Consider the following 22,204-nt stretch of genomic DNA (forward strand, 5'->3'; position numbering starts at 1 on the left):
GGAGCGAGGTAAGGGTTATCCGGGTCCTCACTTTTCATTATAAAATAAGCATTTTAAACATTGCTTCCTGAGAAACCTATCCTTTTATCAATGGCATATAGCTTTATCTCTCTTGGCTGTAGCCAGTGCCATCAAGAATAATGTCAGAAATTCAAAGATTCAAAGGTGACAACGCGATAGGTTCAGGTGGTGATCCTGACAGCCCAGGTTGAGGACCATTCCCAAGTGTCCTCAGAAATTCCATGCCCCTGTTTCAGAGGGGAGGAGGGACCTTTTCAAATGTGATTAAATCACTGATGTCTTGGTTTGAAAACTATGTTTGAATACTGAATTCAACATCGCTCTGTAACCCTTGATGTTAGATGCTGTCATTGACACCATTCGATGTGGGTTAAGATAGAACCAGAAAATCTGCAATTTTGGGCTAAACACTAAATGTTTGAGAAAAGGAGAAATTTCACTGATAAGGCACCACTTCATAATTATCCTGCCTTGGATTGGTGGACTGCAGAGGAAGAGACCCAGCCTGCAACATGCTGAAGGGAGGTAGAGGTGTAAGGTGGGGGTTCAACCAGTCCTGCAACATGGCATCTGACTGCCCATGCTTGTGGGTCCATAGCCAGGAACAATAGCAATGGAAGAGCGACCAGTGACCCACTAAAATCACTAAACAGGTCTACTCCATAAAACCTCCCCACAGACTTTTCAACAGGTCCCAGACTTGTGGATTGAGTGACCATTCCGTTGGTAGGACCTGTTTGTTCAAATCAAGACGTCCACCAAGGGTAAAATAAAATACAAAAAAAGGTTATAGGGTCACAATTGGGTCTTGTTGCTCCTTGCCCAAAGAAAAAATCCTCTTTGTCTCTTTGTAACAAGCACAAAAGAATGGGTCCCTCCTTCAAATTCTTGATTTAAGACCAGTTGTGTCTATAAGCCATCCGAATGAACTGCTACTGTCTTGTGGAAGGTTAAGCGTTTGCAAAGTGTTGAAGTGCCAGATGAATCGCTTATTAAGTCCTTTATGTTGATGTGGAGGTTTCTTTGATAAGGGTAACCATGTTCTTCACACCTCCATGAGGTGATCTGGCTGACCAACTCATGTTCCTGGTCCTTTGTAGATACAACGTTAGGTCAGGGTAACTGGAGCCAGAGATCTTCCTCTTTGAATCTGTCTTACTAAACCAGACAGTCCTTTATGGGGAAAGATGTTGAAAATGAATGAGAAGGGTTCCTTTTTTTGGCCTTTGAAAGGTAAAGTTGCAGTGCTCTTGACTGTAGCCTGCCTAATGGAACAAACTTTCTATGGAAGAAAGGGTTTAGAAGACTCATCCATGCATTAGCTGAGCAGGAGTGGCGAGTTAGGAAAATCCTGGACTTTCCTGTTAGTTAGATCCTTTGTTGGGATGGAAAGGTTCAAAACTCTGAGGTTAAAAAGTCTATCACTATCCCCAAATTCCAATAGACTGAGTCGGGACTAACTGTGACTTTTAACTTTATTCAAAGGCCTAAATGAGGGCGAGATGAAGAGTTGTCTGCAGGTCCTCCAATATTTCTGAGATCTCGATGGGGAGCATAGGAGCCAATCGTTCAGGTACCCTTGATGTTTAGATAAAATGCTAGCTATTTCGCTATGGGTTTTCAAATGCAGAAGAAAATCTGCCAGTTGAGTTAGAGGGTACTGGAAGCAGTGTGGAAATGAAGACTTTTTCCTGGAACATTCTCAGATACTTCCTGGAGTTCAGGTGAATTGAGTGTGGAAGTAAGCATCTTGCATGTCATCATAACCATCCAGTTCCCTGATGGAAGGCCAACAAAACTGACTGATTCATCTCCATTTTGTTAGCTGTTTGAAATAAGAGGTTGGTATCACTCTATCCAGGACAGGTCTCCATCCTCCCGATGACTTGGGGTAACGAAGGGGGTTGTAAACTCCTCCCATGTTTCCATGGTCCTCGACTCGTCCACGGCTCTCTTGTCAGTAGGGCTGACATTTCCCGAGAACTCTCCCAAAACCTTCTGACTCTGTCTAGGCTGTTGAAGCTGATGGGAGAGGTTACTAGGGAGGTTTCTCCCTGAAATTCATAGCTTTCTTTCAATACTTTCAGCACCCACAGCCACATTCTTCTTTTGGGATTCTGTCCAGAAACTGGGAAGTCTTGCTCTCATTGGAACACGGAAGACGGACATATCATTTTCTAAGCCTGTTGTCTTGTTAATGGGTTTCCATTGGTCTGGAGGTTTGGAGGTTGGCTCTAGGTTGGGAAGATCCACTCTGACGTTCTTCTCGAAAGGGTTGTTGCTGCGGGTGAACACGGCATTCTAGTGTTGTGCTTTAGTGCCCACAGCAGGAGATCTTAGTTCTTTTGGTGGATTGAGGAAAGGTCTTGAGTTGCTTCTTCTGTAGATCCTGATGAAAGGCCCGCTGTGGTGTTGTCTGCGGGACCAGACTATTCTTGTTCTGGGGTCTCAAAAAAGTGGACATTCAAGATGGGGTGGCTCCCAGTTCCTTGACATTTACATGCCATTTCTTTGATGGTTTTCTTGTTGTGAAGATGGTTGCTAGCTGGACAGCGTGCCCCATCCCTTACAGCTCTATACAACGCATCCCAGTTCTCCCAGCCAGTCCCAGGCCTGAGTTCTTTTGAAGGGTCGTTCCACCAAGTCAAATCTATTTTTGGCAGAGGGCCTCCAGATCTTGGCCTCTTTTCCAATCTTGAAGATAAAGATCTCAAAGACTTTAAATATATCTTTTAAGAAGAAGGTCTAATTCCGAGGTTGTGAGGAGAATTCTGGTCAATGAGAAAGCAGAGTCATCCAGGCAACTAAGATACTGTGAAGAATCTCCCCTTGAAAGAGCAGAAACTCCCAAGCAATCTGAATGCTTCTCCAGAGCTGCAAAAGACAGAAACCACTGCCTGAATCCTATCAGGTAGATGAGGAGGCAAACAGAAAACCGCGATTTGGCTAGATTTACTCTTCATCCATGCTGCAAGAAATCTTTCTTTGATAACAAAGACACCACCATATGTGGCAGATCTGGCTACCTGATGGTTGTCGTCCATCATCAAAGGCTGAACCCTTTTAATGGGACTAATGGAGAGAAGAACGTTCGATGCCAGACCAGGAAAAAACAGTGCTGGGTAATGACAGGCAGGTTGCTCCTCTTCTGCAGGTTCCTCAAAACAAAGTGCAGGTGATCCTGGGTTTCCACAGTGTCTTGCAAACCTGGAGTTATTTTTGAAGAAGGCTCAACACTTTATCAAGTGAAAAGCGGCGTCCTGTAGGATCTTGAGTAACATCCAGAAATTCTCTCTGCGTGCATCAATACTGGAGATTCTCCATTGGGTGAGAGAAATTAAACTTGTTCAGTGGACTTTGAGAGGCGCCCAGAACTGGACTGGACGCACAGACATTGGGCACCCACCTGCTTTTGAAAAACACTGACTCCTTGAAACAACTTCTATTGTCCAGTGGACTTAGCATCAAGGATGGGCACCTGTTCTTGGTGATCTGGCGTTCCCCACTCCGAGCAGTCAAACATGGGCTCTTCTTGTGGAATCTGGGCCTTCACAAAGGAAGGGAATCTTGTATCCTTCCTTCAAAAAAACTGTCCATGGGTGCTCGACGATGGGTGCTCTTGAGATGGGAAAGCTTGGATGCTAGAACGATCTGGAGGTTGTTGTGATCATTTCACCACTAATGTTACACTGGGGTTCAAGACTCAGTTGTCACCCAGCAGCTGCTGAACTTCACACACTCATTTGGGGTGGAAAACTTTTCACCTGAATGGGGCGTAGGAGAATCTTCGCTGGCTTCCCCCAAAAACTACAAGAAGGAGAGGGCTACGTTCTCTCTGATCAGATCTTGCGTTGATTGACGGGGCTGAATCTGAATCCACCAGCGCTGAAGGGAAGGCCTGTTTCAATGGCCAGAAATATTGGCAAAATGGTCTGAGCGTTTCTTAAATCCAGGAGAATCTGAATCACTGAAGATAGAGCAGCGCATCCATTCGAACACCTTTCCAATGGCGTTCTTCTGCAGCCTGGGATTGGTGGACAACAGGCTTGGATAAGGTGCACGACGTGGGTCATTCTTCCACCAACCTCCCTTGGACCGCCAGTTTGCTTCCTCCCATGTTGCCAAGGGAGTTTAGCAGGGACCTGGTTCTAGGAGCATCAGTCGGATAAACCACCGTCCCCCCACTGACACTTCCCTCAACACTACACTATTAAATTTGTCCATTAGGACCTGGCACAGTTCCCAATCTGGAAAACAGTCATTGATAAGTAAATTAAATTTTGATCTACCAGTGACTTCCAAAGCTGGCAATGGCATGGGTTCAGCAGAATGAGAGCTAGGCAATGGAGTGACAGGAAAAGCTGGAGGACTGGAAATGGGAGAAAAAGCTGTCAGAAGCGTTGAAGGGATAGGCATAACATCAATATCAACTCCTGGAGAATGACCTATACTAGAGGAAGCCTTAGCTTCAGCCCTAGCTGTAGCTTTTCTAATTCAGTCATGCTGCAATTTGTCTAGGAAGTGTGTCTGTAAAGTCTTCCATTTACTCTTCTCCCAGTCTTTACATTTGTCACAATTCAATTCCAGACCACATTTGTTCCCTACAAGTACAACAAATGGTATGCGAGTCATATTTTGCAGACGTGAGCCTAGTTTTGCTGCCTTTGCTGCAGTACCTAATGCTAGACAAACTAGAGTCAGACATAATGGTCAAAATTCCAATTAGACAGAGTCAGACATAATGGTCAAAATTCCAATTAGAGTCAGACATAATGGTCAAAATTCAATTAGACAGAGTCAGACATAATGGTAAAAATTCCAATTAGACAGAGTCAGACATAATGGTCAAAATTCCAATTAGACAAGTCACAATATCAGAAGAAATAATCCAAATTCTAGCTAAAGCTAGATAGGGGAAACTTACCAAAAGCAAAAAGTATTACTTTACCAGGACGATCTCCGACCATCCGACAAAACAGAAACAAGAGCTGCTAGTAACTCGTGTTTCAGTCATTAACTGGCAGAAACAAAATGAGCTCTTTAGCTATGCTGTACCTATTCTTTTGATAGTGAGAGGGGCAGAATACCTACACCCAAAACAAAAAGAGCACTACCAGAAATTTCTGAATTTTGACTTCTTCATCCTAGAAACTATAGCTATGTAATTATTTTTAAGTTACTTATATAAACATTAAATTTATCAATACTACAAGGGGGTTGGGGGATCCTTCACTGCCTGTTCCGTGCCGAAGGGGCAGGAGAACCTACCCATTTGGAGGCTGCGGTTCTCCATTACCCTCAGCACCTGTTGCAGCTGGTTCTGGAACAGGCAGGAGAGCTGAAAAGGAAGAAGGATTAGACACCTAACACTACTACTATCCTTATCTGAGAAATGTTGAAAAGACTAGTTGTTAATTTTTTCCATACTACTTGCAATCCTATCCTCTATCTGTTTGACTACCTCTGAACTCGCTAAATCCATCAACTGGATCTGTAGCAGAAGCCTGAGATACTTGAGGCAACGAAGAATCTGACCGGCGTTTGCCGCCTTACTAGCCAAAGACTTGTGATGACTTTGTTCCTCCATCTCTTGTGCCTTCCAATCGGAACATTCATTGCAATGAGTTTGCACATCACTTAACCTTCCTACATACCTGACAGAATGTCCTCGTGTCTCAAGGTACTCATCCGTCTCTTGCAGGAAGAAGCGATAGCGCCAGCGTCCACCTGTCGTAGGGGCAGTCAAGGTCAACGTTAGAAGCCAATGGCGTGGTAGTAGAAGGTGAAAAAGTCCATGATGAGCAATCGAGACCGGGAACCAGCGAGTCCAAATCCAAAAGACGTTCCACGTCGAAGATATCCAGAAAATCCAGGAGAAAAACTGTTAAATACAATCCAGGTCTTCACCAAAAGTCCAAAATACAAAGCAAGTCGGGCAATAGGATTAAAACCACGCACTGCAGAAGAAAACAACCTTCCAGCAGCGCCAAACAAAAGCAATTGGCGAAAACAACATGTCAGTCAGACACCTGTAAAAGCGTTGCCAACTGTTTGTTATGGTAGCTCAAGTGACAATATTTTACCTGCAGCATTGGTAACGCTGGCTGTTAAAATTCCCACTAGTGGGATGGGTAATTGAGAGTTGTTCAGGCTAGTGGGAAACCAAATTCAGGTGTTCAGGAGTGTATTGCAGTAATAAAGTTTTATACATACTTACCAGGCAATTAAATAGCTACTAGCTTTCTACATGGCAGTGTAAGGAAATTCAAATTTTCTGAGTGGCGCTACCACTGCTTGTGTAGGTGACAGGGTCCTGCCCACTGAGTGAGATAAGTACTACTCAGCAGAGAGGATCACTTCGTTTGATGCCCAATGTCCACTGAGGGGAGGAGGCGGGCTCCGATATGTTATTGCTTGGAAGTAAGTATATATAAAACTTTATCATAAAAATGTCATTTTTATACAAGTGACTTACCAAGCAATTACATAGCTGATTCCACATTGAGAAGAGGTGGGAACCATGGACATATTCTAATACAAAACATTAGTAAAGATAATGACTTTCAACTAGGAAGGTTGCTAGCATTGAGTCAATGCTTGTTGCGCTTACTACACCTGGTAAGGGAGAGCTCCTTCAGGGAGGATACTGCCTCTGGTTGGCGTTCATCTTAACCTGTAAAGAGCGTGGCAATATGGCCAAGAGCTGCCCCTACTTCAGTGGGTACTTTGCAGCCATGGAAGTTCACCGATGGCTGACAAAGACAAAAATAGCACCCTTGCCCTGGGCATAGACCAGAATAAAAAACACAACACTGTCACCTACAACCAGAATTAAAAACCACCACCACGACCATTAAAAACTGGCGGGTATTCCATCACTTAAACTCAACAACCTTACAACAAGGCGAGGAAACAGTAGAGGGACAGACAGCCCCTTAAGCTTTCTTTCCCAACACCATGCCAACCATGAATAAAGGGCCCAAAGTACAACAGTTATCAAATACAGTTTCCACGTCTTTAAGAAAATGTGGAGCAAACACTGATCTACACTTCCAAAATGCTGATTGTACAATGTTCTTGAGAGATATGTTATGCTGAAAAGCCAGGGACGTTGAAACAGCCTGAACCTCATGAACTTTGACCTTAAGGTAAGGTAAACACCTTCTTGAACTTGAGAATCAGTTCTGTAATCAAACTTCTAGGGAAGAAAGGGCATTCTTCGACAGAGGATGTGAAGGGTTCTTTACTGAGCACCAAAGCTTGTCGGAGGGTCCTCTGATCTTTTTCCTCTGAAGATAGTATTTCAAGGCTCTCTCAGGACAAAGAAAAGTCTCTCTTCTTCCTCTGGGCCGAGGATTCCGTTCTTAATAACTGGCGAATGAGGCCATAGCTTGGATTCTCCTCAGTTCTTAACAAACTTTATTTATCATTAAAATATCATTTTGTTCATGAGACTTTACCTGCCAGATATATATATAGCTGAATACCACCTTTGGAGGGGTAGAGACAGCCAAGAATTAGGAAAAACCAATTATTGGTAAAATTATTTTGGTTCCTTATCTGATAGCGAGCTGACTGAGTGGTTACTGTCACTCTAGTCTGCTTCTGCTTTACTAGAGACCCCAGCGCAGGTAGTGACCTATATAGCTGGCGACTTCTAGATGATCTGTCAACGGGGCGTGACCACAATGTGTGTGACTAGATCATAGACCATACAAAGAGGACAAAAGAGCATTACTAACCACCTAACCAACACCTAAAGCATTAGTTTGCAAAGGATTGGGAAGACTGCCTCAGTAGTCGACCCAACAACCACAAAAACACAATTAAAAAGGATAGGATCAGAGTTACCTGTCCCCAAGGTTGCTGAAGCAGCAATGTATGGTCCCAGCTTAAAAGCAATTTCGTATGCTACCTAAACATCTAGCCAAGAGTGTGAGGCAAAACAATGAATTGATTCTCCAAAATGTGGCACTAAAATGTCACTGAGTACCATATTTTTCTTGAACGCCATGGAGGTAGCAAGTGCCCTCACCTCGTGAGCGTTAACTCTCTCAACAACTTAGTTGAGTCACAACTAGAGTGTGCGTTCTGATGGCGTCCCTAATGAAGAATGCCAGTGCATTCTTCGACATAGGTTTAACTGGTTGCCTCACAGAACACTATAAACATCCAAGGGACCACAGTGTCCTGTGTTCTTTTAAGGCAGTACTTGAGAGCTCTAACTGGACATAGAACTCCCTCAGGTTCCTGTCAATAAGGTCTGCTAAACCTTTAATTTCAAAGTGTCTAGGCCAAGGGTTAGAAGACCTATCATTCTTAGCCAAGAACTTAGGCTTAAGAATAGACAGCATTGTGTTCCTTGAAGCCACATGACGGCCTTCAACTTCGCTCACTCTCGCAGCCAGAGCCGTGAGGAATGCCGTTTCGAGTAACATCCTTAAGAGATGCAGAGTGGAGGGCTCAAAGGACTAAACATCAAAAACTTTAGGCATTACGTCCAAGTTCCAAGCAGGGGAAATTAGCTGAGGAACCTTGGACGTCTTGAAAGAGCTAAAGATCGTGGAGGTCCTTATTGTCAGACAAAGCTAATCCTCTGTGTCTGAATACAATCGAAAGCATGCTCCGATAACACTTGATAGTCGGAACTGCTATATCGAAGTTTTTCTTTAAGTAAAGGAGAAAATCCGCAACCTGGCTCACAGTGATAGAGAAGAGGAAAGCCCCTTCTTTCTACACCAACCTTGAAGGTTGCTCACTTACTAGATATATCCTTTAGATGAAGAACTTCTGGCTCTAGCGATGGCCGGCTCCTGCCACCTGGCCAGAAAAAAACCCCTTCGCTCTGACCAAGTTTCGATAGTCTGAAAGCAGTCAGGTTCAGAGCGGGGAGATTCAAAGATATCCGTGAAGTGGGGTTTGTGCGAGCAGGTCTGCTCATAGGAAGGGTCCTCGAACGCCTACCAACCAGAAGAGAAACTCGAGAACCAGTGGTCAAGGCCCAAATGGGGATGAGTCATCTCGTCCCTTGTGAGGCCATGAACTTGCGTATGACTTCTCCCAGAATTTAGAACGGGAAAATGAAACATCTATTCCCGCCCAATCCCAGGAAGAGCATTCTATCTAACTGCCCCAGGGTCGAGTACAGATGAGCTTTATAGAGGAGCCTACGCTGTTCTTGAGGTCGTGAAAATATCCACAAGATGGCGACCCCAAAATTTCAAAAATCTTGGCAAACCTCCTGATGAAGGGTCCATTCTTTCGCAGGAGTTGATGGCGCCAACAGAGCAGGTCTGCTCTAACATTTTCGACCCTGCAACAAAACTTGTGAGAATCGAAATGTTGCGAGCATAGGCTCAAAGAATAATCTCTCTTGCAAGGCTGAACAGGGAACAAGTAGTATTGTCCGAGTTTGCTAGTGTTGTCCGAACTACACGACAAACTTGGACCTCAAAGAATTGAGAGCTAAAAAGATAGCCGCCAAATCTTTGATGATTGCCAGGACACCTGTTCCTCTCTCCAGGTTCCTAACACTTCCTCTCCCAGTGTTGCCCCCAACCTGTTGACGACCCGTCGGAAAAACAACACTAGGTTGGGTTCAAGCTTGAGGGAGATCCCTTTCTGCAATTTCATTGGATCAAGCCACCACTACAGATCCTCTTTATATAAGGAAGAATTCTCAATTCCTCTTTCAAGTCTTCCTTGCTTTGCCAGTTCTCCAACAAAAAGAACTGAAGAGGCCTGAGATGCAGACTCCCCCAGAAAACAAACTTCTCCAGCGAGGAAATGGTCCCCAGCAGACTCATTCCTTCCTTCACCTAGCATGTTTCCTTTCCCAAGAAGGCCGAGACTTTTCGTACATAGAAGTTGCGTTCTTGCACGAGACGCTATAAAGCCGCTGAATACATCTGAATTCCCAGACACAATGGACAGTGAGGGATCAGCGCGACTTCTCCACAGACCAGAAGTCCCAGGGACTTCACGAGTTGCAGAGTCAACTGAAGGTCCTCCAGATACCGCCAACCGACGACGCCGAATCAACCAGTCGTCCAAGAAGAGTGAGATCCTGGCGTGCGACAGATGCAACTGCATCGCAACGTTTTTCATGAGACGGTAAACACCCGCCGGAGCAAAATGTGGCGCCAACAGCATCTGGTGTTCCCAGGCGGTCACCCATCTGGGACTGACCAGACCCAGCGTTGCTTAACCAGGCTGATCGGACGAAGCGGTGTTTTCAACGTGGTATGGCGCCATGCAGAGTCCAAAGCAGAGAGCCCTGAACAATGCGTCTAGTCCCCCAAGACAACCTGAGATACTTCATCGAACGTGGATGAATTGGGCGTGAAGATAAGTATCTTGGAGATCCAAAGATACCATCAATCCCGGGATGAAGGGTCCTAGTATTGACTGCTAGGTCTCCATCTTGAACTTTTCCTTCGGACCAAGTTGTTGACCTGTTGACGTCCAAGACGGGTCTCAGCCTACTGAAAGTTTTGGGACTAGAAACAATCTGTAGTAAAATCCCGGGAACACTGAGTCCAAGACCTGTTCCACTGCTCTCCGCTCGAACATCTGTTCGAGCAGGTCAAACAATTTTCTGTTTGACAGGAAGGCAGTTGGGAAACAAAAACAAAAGAGGAGGAGACAGGAAGGGAATCAAGTAACCTCTCTCTAACAGTAGGAGGGACCAAACGTCTGCCCCACTCTTTCCAGGCTTGTGCAAAATGAAGCCTGGTTGCAAAGGGAGTCTGGAGATGAAAGGAGTCACTTGCTACCTCTTTGAAGTGACATTCCTTCCGGAAAACTCTCTCTCGTGGTGCGGGTCTCGTGTTGCTTCCCATGGAAGCCCCTTTGTTTTCAGGCAAACATTTAGCTTTGCTTACTTTTTGTATCATCTGAGATCGTGCAAAGCGTTATGAAGGAGATGCAGTTTGAATGTCGATAACTTTAGTTTTGAAAAACGATATTTTTGCTTCTCTGTGTATTTATTTGCTTGCCAGCAATAGTTTGATGTTTTTATGACATAATGAAAAGCCAAAAATAGACCTGCAAAGCAATATAACTTCGCTAAATAAATGAAGTAAACAGAAAACACGGCTGAGGTTGGCCAGCGACGCTTACTTTAGTCAAGCTCTGAGCTGCTACTGACTGACTGCCACTGACTGCCCTGCGGCATTCCTGTCTTTCGCTGATGCGCACTAGTCCACAGGGTTGCCAGTTAGATCGCATTAGATATATTATTTCCATAGCTAAAGAAATTACCACCGATATACAGACAATATCATTACATTATATGAAAAATGTAATATTTGACTATGATAGGTTACTGTTTTGTTTATAACTCCTAACTGTGGCGAACTTTTAAATAAAACTTTGGAGAAGATAGTCAGATATGTATGATGCCATATAAAAAATATCCCAGAAAATTTGATTCCGATTTTTTCGTCAAACGCTCCCTTAAGACAAAGACAACTCGGACAAGGTGGAGAGAGAGGAGCGAAGGTTGAAAAGTCTCAGGAAACAGATCCCTAAGAAAAAAGCCAGAGTCTGATAATCAGAAGAAGAAGATCGAAAGAAGTTTCTCTTCATACAAAGGCTGACAAAGAGGATGTTCTTCCGCAGGTGGGTCTTGGAGGAGTGGTGAAAGTAGTTCGAAACAGATCGTGGCGGGAACTCCAGTCTGATAACGAAAGAAGTCCAACTAGAGTATGTTAGTAAACATAAAATGTGGAACGATTTCGATTAGCGTGTCATCCTTGCGAAAGAGCCATGCTAATCTTCTCTGTATCGTTCCAATTAGTATACTACTGCGAAGCAAGTACTGGCTAAATTAAGAAGGACATCAGATGTTGAAGCGGGTAGTTGTGCGACATGATGAACAACTGGAGTGCAGCGTCAACACAAGACTTGAAGCTATATCGCGGCGGTAGCGCCGAGCGTCATGGCGTGACGCGCGAGAGGCTCCGTGGCAAGTACTAGAAGAGATTCACACAGCGTGGCGCGCGGCGTCATGGCTGAAAGCGTAGCGCCCGGCGTCAAGGTGAGGGCGTGAAGCGTGAAGCACGAAGAGCAAGACGCGCTCCTGGCGCGAGACAAGAGAAAAGGCCAACACCTCAACTTTCGGGAAGACGATTAGGAAGCCACTAAAACACTCTCTAGGCGACAGACGCCTCCAAAACATCTAGCAGACGCAGGAGACGAAGGTGAAAGTCTGTACCTCTTAACAGGCAGATTCGAATCTTGAAAGGTTCATGAGAGCATCCAGCTGTTGTTGCAAACCCAACAAAATCTTACGCGTTGGAGAAGCCACTCTCTCGGGGAGAAGGGCTGAACCTGGAGAGAAGGAAGAGGGGCGAGAGCGTATACTTCCTTCACAGGGAAGAAGCTCTAGCCCTTGCCTTGTAGCGACAGGGGTCAGTAGCGTGATCATTCGAAAAACACTTTATTCTCTTCTGCAGAGGAATATCCACGCAACTTTTGGGGAAGAGTACAAACGTCTCCAGAGGAAGAGGGCGTGAAGCGTCCTCTCCTCTAAGCTTCTCTTAAGAGGGCGAGAGTCCAACCGAGAGCTCCAACCCCAGGCAGGGAGGACGTGTCGGAGGACGAGAAGCAATCCTTCAGGATCGTGCTGACACGATCCCTGGCAGCCTGGGTAGCGTCATCAGGACCTGCGAAGGGGCGCCAGATCGGTGGGAAGCCGTAACCCTCATGCGGCTTTCGACATGCCCCTCCCTGGTCCTGGGAGTTCGACAGAGGTCCAGGCCTAGAGGCATTATAGGCCGATCTGACGCCCCCTCCACAACACTAGGCACTAGCACTAACACTATGCGTTTGAATTGCATTCACTTTAGTTTCAAGAGCACGCATGACTCCACACGAGAGCCAGGGTGCAGCAACAAACTACAGGGTTAGTACTAAAATTTACTACAGGGTTACTAGTAGGAGAAAACCCTGACTGTCCATCTAAGGATGCACTCTAGGAGGAAGATTCCTCAGCCTATCACGCTCCAATTTAAGCATATAGGCTTCATATTTCTTCCACTCACCCTCAGACAATCCCACACATTCATTACCGATTATCATAGAGCATTGAACACCCCCATATCATACATAAAGAGTGAGGAACTATCAAAGTCTTCGATAGCCTCACCTTACATTCACCAAACTACAGACTCGATAGCTAGAGGTAAGACATCTTAATTATAAGAAAAAGTCAAAAAGCAAAATCAAAAACAGTCCACAAAGAGCGTATGCCAAGTCACAGATCCAGTCGAATACCAAAAACAACCAAAATACTTAAGTGACAACAAATTTCGAAATCCAAATGGCGGAGGAACTGACAACAGGTGTTGACAGTCCGCGACAGAGAAAATCTGAATAGAAAATGGGAATGGTTCCTGATACCCCTCCCAGTGGCAGGAATGGGTACTAACCACCTGACCGGCCACGCGTGTGCCGAAATTTGAAATTCTGTCGGACTTGGAGAATACAGCTATATATATATCTGGCAGGTAAGTCTCATGAACAAAAGTTTTCAGGAGATTCTACTTGAGTGTTTTTAGAGGGTTTTTTGAAAGCCACTTCAAAACCAGGGTCTAAATTCAAGACACTGCACCAGGATTCTCTTGCTTGCAGGTTTCAAAAGATCTAATGAGGTCGCTGAGATCCTAATTAGAGGACAGGTCCAAGCCTCTATGCTTAAAACACTGAGCCAAGCATTGACCTGTATCCTCTGATTGAAGAAGCCGCCAGCTTTCTGGAGGTCCTCAAGAAGAGTAAAAAATCTGCTATTTGGCTCACAGTCTCTCAGAAGAGATTTTATTGCTCTCTCACCATCTTCTGAAAATGGTCCACTTAGGCTGGTGGACCCTACTAGAAGCTCTCCTGCATCTAGCAATAGCCTCTAGAGCTTGTCGCGAAAAACCTTTCGCTCTGACGAGGCTCCTGACAGTCTGAATCCTGAGGAAGTGGGGCTGTCTGAGCAGCAACTGTTTTTGTGGAAGAAGCCTTGGAAGTCCACAAGAAGATGCAGCAGGTCCAGGAATGACTCCTTCCTGGGCCAGAATGGAGCAACTAAGGTCATCGTGATGTTCTGGTGAGACGACACCTTGTTGATCACCTCCCTGATCAATCCAAATGGTGGAAAGGCATACAAGTCCAAGCTTGTCCAATCCAATAGTATGGCATCCATTGCCCATGCTTGAGGGTCCGGAACTGGGGAGCAAAAGAGAAGCAGGCGGGGGTTCCTTGACATTCCGAAGAGATCTATGGAAGGCTTGCCCCATAGCTTCCATGGATCGACACTGACTAGGGGATCTAATTAGGGTCCACTCTGTCGGCAGGACCTGACGGCTCAATTCATCTGCCAAGATGTTCATTCTTCCCTGAATAAAGCGAGGAATGACTGTGACCTGATTCCGCTCTGCCCAAAGAAGGAGGTTCTTCGCTGTCATGCAGAGAGTAAAGGAGTGAGTCTCCCGGCTTGTGGACATAAGACAAGCGCTGATTAAAAGCCACAATAATATAATTGTGTTGTCCACATATACTAGCAATGCAAACTGTAATCTTTTCTGTCTTACCAGCAGATCCAATTGTGGCTTTTAATCATTATTTTCGATCACAATATGAGGCCCACAGATGGCCTTTAGCTCTTTGACATTTATGTGAATGGTCCTCCTGACCCGGCGTTCATGTTCCTGAAACCCTTTGATTCCCTAAAAGGACTCCCCAACCTAGATCTGAGGCATCCAATTAAACTCTATGCTGGGGTTCAGAGGCAGAAGAGATGTCCCTAATTGAAGTCACTCTTCTGAAAACCACCATCGAAGATCCTCTTTGATCTCTGATAAGATGGGGAAGACAAAGGAGTGAGGCTGGGTCTTCCTGCACCAGCTTGCTTTCAGATGAAATTGCAGGGGCCTCATATGAAGCCTGCCCAACTCACAAATTGCTCTACTGAGTCCAACATGCCCAGGAGACTTGTCCACTGGACAGCTAAGCAAACTGAGAGGGAGAGGAACTCCCGAACTGTCTGGAGACAAGACTCAATCCTTTTGGGGAATAGAAAAACCCAAAAAGCTCGAGAGTCCAGAATCATCCCTAAATCTTCTGTGTCGGAGTCAACTGTGACTTCTGAGGGTTTATCAAAATACCTAACTCTTGTGCTAGGCGAAGCGTCTTCTTCAAGTCCTCTGCGCACTGAGCTTCCGACGTGGAGCAGAGAAGCCAATTGTCCAAGCAGAGGGACAAATTGATCCCAAGAAGATGAAACCATTTCCCAAGATGAGCGAGGATCCTGGTGAAAACTTGAGGGGCTGTGGACAGACCAAAGCAAAGGGCCAAAAATTGGAAAATTTTGCCTCAAAACATGAATCTCAGATATCTGCTAGAGTCCAGATGGATAGGAACATGGAAATAGGCGTCCTGCATGTCCAGGGTGACCGTCCAGTTACCCTGATGGAGGGAGGACATGACGGCGGGTCGTCTCCATGCAAAACTTTGTCTTCACGACGAATAAATTCAGGGCCCTGATATCCAGAACGGGCCTCCAGTCCCCAGTTGGTTGTAAAAACTTCCTGACGCATGATCCAATATCTTCTCTACTGCCCCTTTGTGAATCAAGGACTACCTCTTGAGCAAGAGCCAAAAACTTCTCAGAGCCTACCAAGTAGGCCGTCAAGGTGATTAGCAATCTGGACAAGGGAGGCTTCTCTTTGAAAGGGATGGAGTAGCCTCTTCTCAGCACCTGGACTACCCAGGGGTCTGCCCCTCTGAGACTCCATTCCTCCCAAGAGATGTAGCCTGGCTCCAACAGGCACACGAAGGACAGAAGCTTCATGTCTTAGCAGCAGGCTTGAAGGTTGACTTCTTGATGGACAACGAGAGAGGATGCAGGTTAGCTCGAGGTCTGGGTTGAGGTCTTGATCATGCTCCATGAAAGAGCTGCAGTTGCAAGGGCAAGAAAGACTTGGAAACAGAGGGGATTTCCTTCGGGCGCTTAGCAGATTGAGCCAAAAGGTCCGTAATGGACTTCTTCTGAAGGGCTGACAACACTTCTCTAACTGTATCTTGAGGGACAAGATGAGTCTTGTCTAAGGGAGTAAACAAGAGCGCCGATCTCTGTGTAGATGTTACTCCCTTGGTGGCAAAGGAACACCACAACTCCCGTTTTTTAAGGATGCCCGTCGAGAAAAGGGAAGCAAGTTCAGTGGAAGCATCCCTGACCACTTTGTCAACATGATAAGACACCAAGCCAGTCAGAAGCAAAGTCTTCGGCAAGGTCTCGACAGTCCTCAACTTTTCTCACCAAAGCCCCCACAGTCCAATCCAAAAAACTGAAAATCTCTAAAACTTTAAAAAGATTCTTGACAAGATGGTCAAGATCGAGCAAAGTAAACATAATCTTGGCCTAGGAGAATGCAGCTCGACGAGTAGCATCAACCAAAACACAGAAGTCCCCTTGGGAGGAGGTGGAAACTCCCAATGAAGGAGCCTCTCTGGTAACATAGAAACGGTACTTCTTCAGGAGCTTAGAAGGAGGGAAGGCAAAGGCTGCTTTACCTTGTTCCCTCTTTGAGGCCAACCAACCATCCACCTCTCGAAGGACTTTCTTGAAGAGGAGGAAAGAACTAACTTGGGGAGACAAGCAGTTTCTGTACAGTTCTTCCTCATGAGGAAGGTAGACACAAGAAAAGCTGAAGAGGCAGGCTCGAAGAAGTCAGGAAAGTTTGCCAAAAAGAACTTCAGCAAAATGGAGTAAGCCACCGAAGGAGTGGAGTCATGTTCAGCTTCTTCCTCATCTGACGAAATCAGAGACAAAGAAGGATCCTTGCCTTTGGAAGACGAAGACTTCTTCAAAAAGCCCATAAGATCCTCAAGCTGATGATGAAGTGGGGTTAAGGAAGAATCCTCCTGAGTAGGCGAGTGCAAAAGAGGCAAGGTTGGTGCTGAGCGGACAGAAGTTGGCACATCTCAGGTTGAAGAACCAGAGTGTGGCGCCGACACGAGGGACACGCTCCTGGCAGGAGACTGGCACTCGTGAGTGCGAGACCAAAGAGAAGAGGGCAATGAGTGCTTTCATGGAAGATCAGAGTTCTTAGGAACAAGCACTGGGCACTCGAAAACCTTTGGAAACTTCGGGCTGTCTGGAGGCGGAACAGTGAAGCTGCACGAAGGATGCAGACTCGGCGGAGGGGGCGACTACCTGTGGGCAAACCCCACCAGCCTCTCTTGGATCTCCGGTATGTCTTCTCCCTCGTGCGGGGGAGCAGGACAGGGACCTTCATCAAGGAGCGCTGGAGGGACAGGTAGCCACCTCCTCAACACGCACAACACTGTCACTTTGCACTGCACTACTGACACTGGGAACACTGGAAGACCTTTCCACAAAGGCTTTAAATGACAAACCCAACTCCATAAACATGTTGGCAATTCAAATTTCTTGTCAAACCTAGATTCGAGGCTGGCAATGGTGTCAAGACTGGAAGCATGGAAACCTGGTAAAGGAGTATGAGGCAAAGAAGTAGGAGGGCTAAGGATTGGAGACAAAGCAGGGATCTGAGAAGAAATAACACTATCTTCTATCACAGGAGGAAATGGAACAGGAGCTAAACTAGCATTATTCTTGGTTCTAAGGGCCGCCTTCCTCTTTCTATCCCTATCGCTAAGTGTGATTTCAAAGCTTTCCACTTTTGTTCACCCCAATCCTGACATTCTGAACAAGCAAGATCTATATTACAGTCCTGCCCCCTACATTTCACACATTTAGTGTGAGAATCAAAAGAGATCTTAATTAATCTAGTCCTACAACCTTCGGAACACCACCAAACACTAGAAGAGGAGTCAGACATCCTGGCTAATTAGAATAAAGTTAACAGGGCTAACAAAATACTAAATAGCAGAAGAAAATCTTTGGCGCACACTGAAAAAGCAAAATCCGAATACTTCACCAATACTGGACAAATATCCAAAAAATTATGATAATGATTGCACAAATCCACCGATGTTAGTCGGGAGCCGGCAGAAAACAAAATGAAGCTCTTTGCTGAGTTGTACTTATCAGTCCTGAAAATGAGCAGGACCTTGTCACCTACACAAACAATAGTAGCTCCACTGCAAAATTTGAATTCTTAGACTGCCGTGTAGAAAGCTAGTAACTATGTAATAACTTGGTAAGTCACTTATATAAAAATCACAATTTTTAAAAGTAAATAGTATTTTTCCTAACTATACAAACCCAAGGTCCTTTACATTAGGAATTACTTTCAGCTAAGGCTGGAAACGGCCGTTGAACTTTTGAACAAGGTGGTTAGGCAGTTACGGTAACTACCATCTGGGAGGCAGGAGTACCACCTGCCCGAATGTAAACATTCCAATTTGCCCTTCAGCCCAGGTATCAGATTGAGGGGTGGCATGAGGTGGGCATGAAAAGTAATGTAAAAAACCTCGGGTTTGTATAGTTAGGAAAAATACATTTTACTTTTAAAAACTGTGATTTGTTCCGACACGATATACAAACCGTTGGTCCTTTACATTAGGAAGACTCACTGGTTGGAGGGAGGAATCTGAGTGAGTCTCTAAGAACTGACAGGAGTTCACCACACCTTGTCTTCCCTTCCTGGTCGATACAGCGAGGAAGGGAAAACTGCCTCTGACAAAATGATCGGGTTGTAAGAAACACGGGATCAATTGTCAGACTTCTGGGTCCCTTTGCGTGAAAGAGGAATTGTCAGTTCTTGCAAATTAGGCTAGGAAGAAATTGGAGTCAGTGATATTAAGTCAATCACAAGCCCTGGGTTTGTCTTACTGCCATGGTCTCCTTCCCCACCTTGCAAGGGGAAGGAGTGGGGTTGCTTCTATAAACCTGAATGGAAAATAGAATGGGAGCTCCCAATTGAGTGCTTACCTGCATCGACCGCCAGATCCAGCATGTAATGGCACGTCCACTCCCTGCCTATGGGAAGAGAGCCGAGATGGGGAGAAAGAAGAGAGGTCAGTCACTCCACATTCATTCTCCCAATCACAACCGTGCATCTTAGGCGAGATGCAACCTGTCCTGTTAGAAGAGCCGGGTTAACTACACAACTTGTTGAGCAGCCACCACAGGACCCAAGGAAAAAGTGTCCAAGGACTTGTGAGCAACATCTCGGAGGTAGAAGGAGGTGAAGGTGGTCTGTTGGGACCGCACACCTGCCTTCAACACCTGAAACCGACATGTTCCCCTGGAATGCAAGGAACGGACCAATGCTGTGGACTTTGGAAGCTCTCGGACGAAGCGTACCAATGTCGTCTTCTCCAGCAGCAGAATACGCGCTCCTTATCGTCTCACGAAGTCAGAAAGAGATCGTTTTCTTGGATACTTCTTTCTTGATCAAGCCAGTACTAACGCAGAGTCGTCGACACTCAGGCTGGAGACGTCGAGTCCTCTTCAGATAGTGCCACAGCACTCTAACAGACACAGTAGCATCTCGTCTGGTTCATTACCTACAAAGTCTTCAAGGGAGGGAATCGTGAAAGACTCAAACCATGCATAAGGGACTGAAGGATTCTGGTCTTCGCCACGAAATCCAGGACGAAATTGAGCGTAACTAATCCCCATCCCCTCAAGTGTTTAACATCGAAGGAAAGTCCGTGCAGTTTGCCAACTCTCTTTGCCGATGCCAGGGCCAGCAAGAAAATGGTCTTGAGGGTCAGATACCTGTCTGACAACTCTCATAAAGGCTCGTACAGTGCACAAGTCAGGCTCCTTAGAATAAGAGTCACATCCCACGCAGGGGGCCTGAGATCCCTGGGTGGGCAAGATCTTTCAAAGCTTCTCATCAGGAGGGAAATCTCGAAGGATGAGGAGATATCTACTCCTTTCAGCTGCAAGACTAGGCTGAGTGTGGCACGGTAGCCTTTTACAGCTGAAACGGAGAGAAGCTTCTCTCGGCGAAGGAAAACGAGGAAATCCCCAACCTGCTGAACAGTAGCTCTGATCGGAGAGATACCCCCTCCATGACACCAACCACAGAAGACGGACCACTTTCCCTGGTACACCACTGCAGAGGATTGTCTGAGGTACCCGGCCATCTCCATTGCTGTGCGACATGAAAAGCCTCTCATTCACAGGAGATGGTGGATAACCTACAGCCATGAAGACACAGGAATTGCACTGCCTGGTAATACCGCTCCACGTGGGGTTGACACAGCAGGTTGGGCCAGGGGGTGGATCTCTCTCGGAGCCTTGGAAAGGTGGGCTAGCAGGTCGGGTTACCAAGGCCATTTGGGTGCCACCAGAATCATTCTGAGATTCAGAGTGATCATCACCTGGTTGATCACTCTGCGAATCAGACAGAACGGAGGAAAGGCATATACGTAGAGGTTGTCCCATGGGTGCTGGAGTGCGTCCTCCACAGCGGCCCAGGGGTCTGGCACGACAGAACAGAAGACCTGGAGTTTTCTGTTGTGCTGGGTGGCGAACAGATCGATGACTGGATGCTCCCACAGGCCAAACAGCCCTTCCGTGGCTTCCGAGTGAATGGACCATTCGGTTCCAATCACCTGATTCTGGCGGCTGAAGCTTGTCTGTAACAACATTCCTCTTGCCTGGAATGTACCTGTCTGACAGCTCTACTGAATGGGCCAGGGCCCACTCGTGCACCTGCATTGTCAACTGGTGGTGCGGGGGGGTTACTAGACATCCCTGCTTGTTAATGTATGCCACTACTGCAGCACAGTATTGTCGCTCATCAGTACCACGGAGTGTCCCATCACTCGATCCCAGAACTCTTGGAGAGCCAGGAAGGCTGCCTTGAGTTCCAGGATGTTGATGTGAAGGTGCTTATCATCTTGGTACCACACTCCTGAAGTCAGCAACTCCTCCAGGTGTGCGCCCCATCCCTCGGTCGATGCGTCTGAGAACAGCAGCATGTCTGGAGGGGGAGTATGCAGGGATACTCCTATAAAGAGGTTCCTGTCGTCCATCCACCAGCGAAGGTCCTCTCTCACCTCCTCTGAAAGAGGGATGAGAAAGGACTAGGGGTTTCAGGACTGGGACCAATACTCCTTTAGTCTCCATTGTAGAGACCGCAGGGGAAGACACCCATGAGGTACCAGCTTCTCCAGCGATGACTTGCCATTGCTGGGCTGGCTGTTCCTGTTGAGACAGGAACAGCTGTGCTGCCTGCCTGAACCTGCTGATACGAGAGTCCAAGGGAAAGACTTTCGCTGCTACCATGTCTATCAGCGTGCCCAGGTACTTTATCCTCTGTTTGGGGTAAGACCCGACTTCTCAAGGTTCACCATGATTCCAAGATAGTGGCAAAGCTTGAGGAGTCGATCCCTGTCCTGCAGGACCAGCCAGTTGTCGAGATACCTCAGTAGACGTATCCCGTGGAATGGGTCCAAGCTGACACGAGAGAGAAGACTCTCGTGAACACCTGGGGAGCGGTCGAGAGCCTGAAGCAGAGTGCCCTGAATTGGAAGACCGTCTCCCAGAGGATAAAGCGGAGGTACTTGCGAGAGGACAGATGAATGGGTATTTGGAAATACGCATCCCTCAAGTCCACCGTAAGCATGAAGTTGTTCTCCCTGATGGAAGCGAGCACAGAACACGTTGTTTCCATCGTGAACAAGTCTGGCGAATGAATCAGTTCAGGGAGAAAGGCCTATGACCAGTCTCCATCCCCCTGTGGCTTTCTCTACGAGGAAGACACAGCTGTAGAAGCCTGGGGACTGGTCTGACACGACTTCCACAGCACCCTTGCTCAGCATGGCTTGCACTTCTTGCTCTAGTGCGGAGTCCTTCGGTGTTCCTTGGACATAGGTGCGGAGACGGACCAGAGTGTAGGTGAGGGGTGGCCGATACTCGAAGGGTAGTTGATATCCCTCCCGAAGGACATCCGCTATCCAGGTCTCGGTTCCGTATCACTGCCATATTGCCCAATGGCTCGACAGGCACCCGCCCCCTTCAGAGGGTTTTGGGGGGGAACGCCGCCCCTAACGTTTCCCCTTCTTCTTCTTACCCTTGCCCCCTTTACCAGACTGGAAAGCGGGCTGAAAGGGGCAGGAAGACCCACCCTTTCCAGAGGAAGAAGAAGGCTGGGCGTTTCCACGGGATCCCTTTGAAGACTGGGACTTCTTAGGGGCCGAGGAAGAGCTAGCCTGACCTGAGGGCCTGGCCGCAGTGGAACGCAAAGACCCA

The 22,204-nt window shown here is 46.6% G+C and overlaps 1 protein-coding gene and 1 pseudogene across 4 annotated transcripts in view; both read right to left on the reverse strand.

Moving 5' to 3' along the window:
- Positions 1-22,204, reverse strand: part of LOC136841685 (coiled-coil domain-containing protein 124-like) — a 112,878-nt gene that overhangs the window by 82,194 nt on the left and 8,480 nt on the right. The window lies entirely within an intron of this gene.
- Positions 11,743-11,842, reverse strand: LOC136842193 (U6 spliceosomal RNA; annotated as a pseudogene).

This window comes from Macrobrachium rosenbergii, chromosome 9, assembly GCF_040412425.1.
Source record: "Macrobrachium rosenbergii isolate ZJJX-2024 chromosome 9, ASM4041242v1, whole genome shotgun sequence".
NCBI lineage: Eukaryota > Metazoa > Arthropoda > Malacostraca > Decapoda > Palaemonidae > Macrobrachium > Macrobrachium rosenbergii.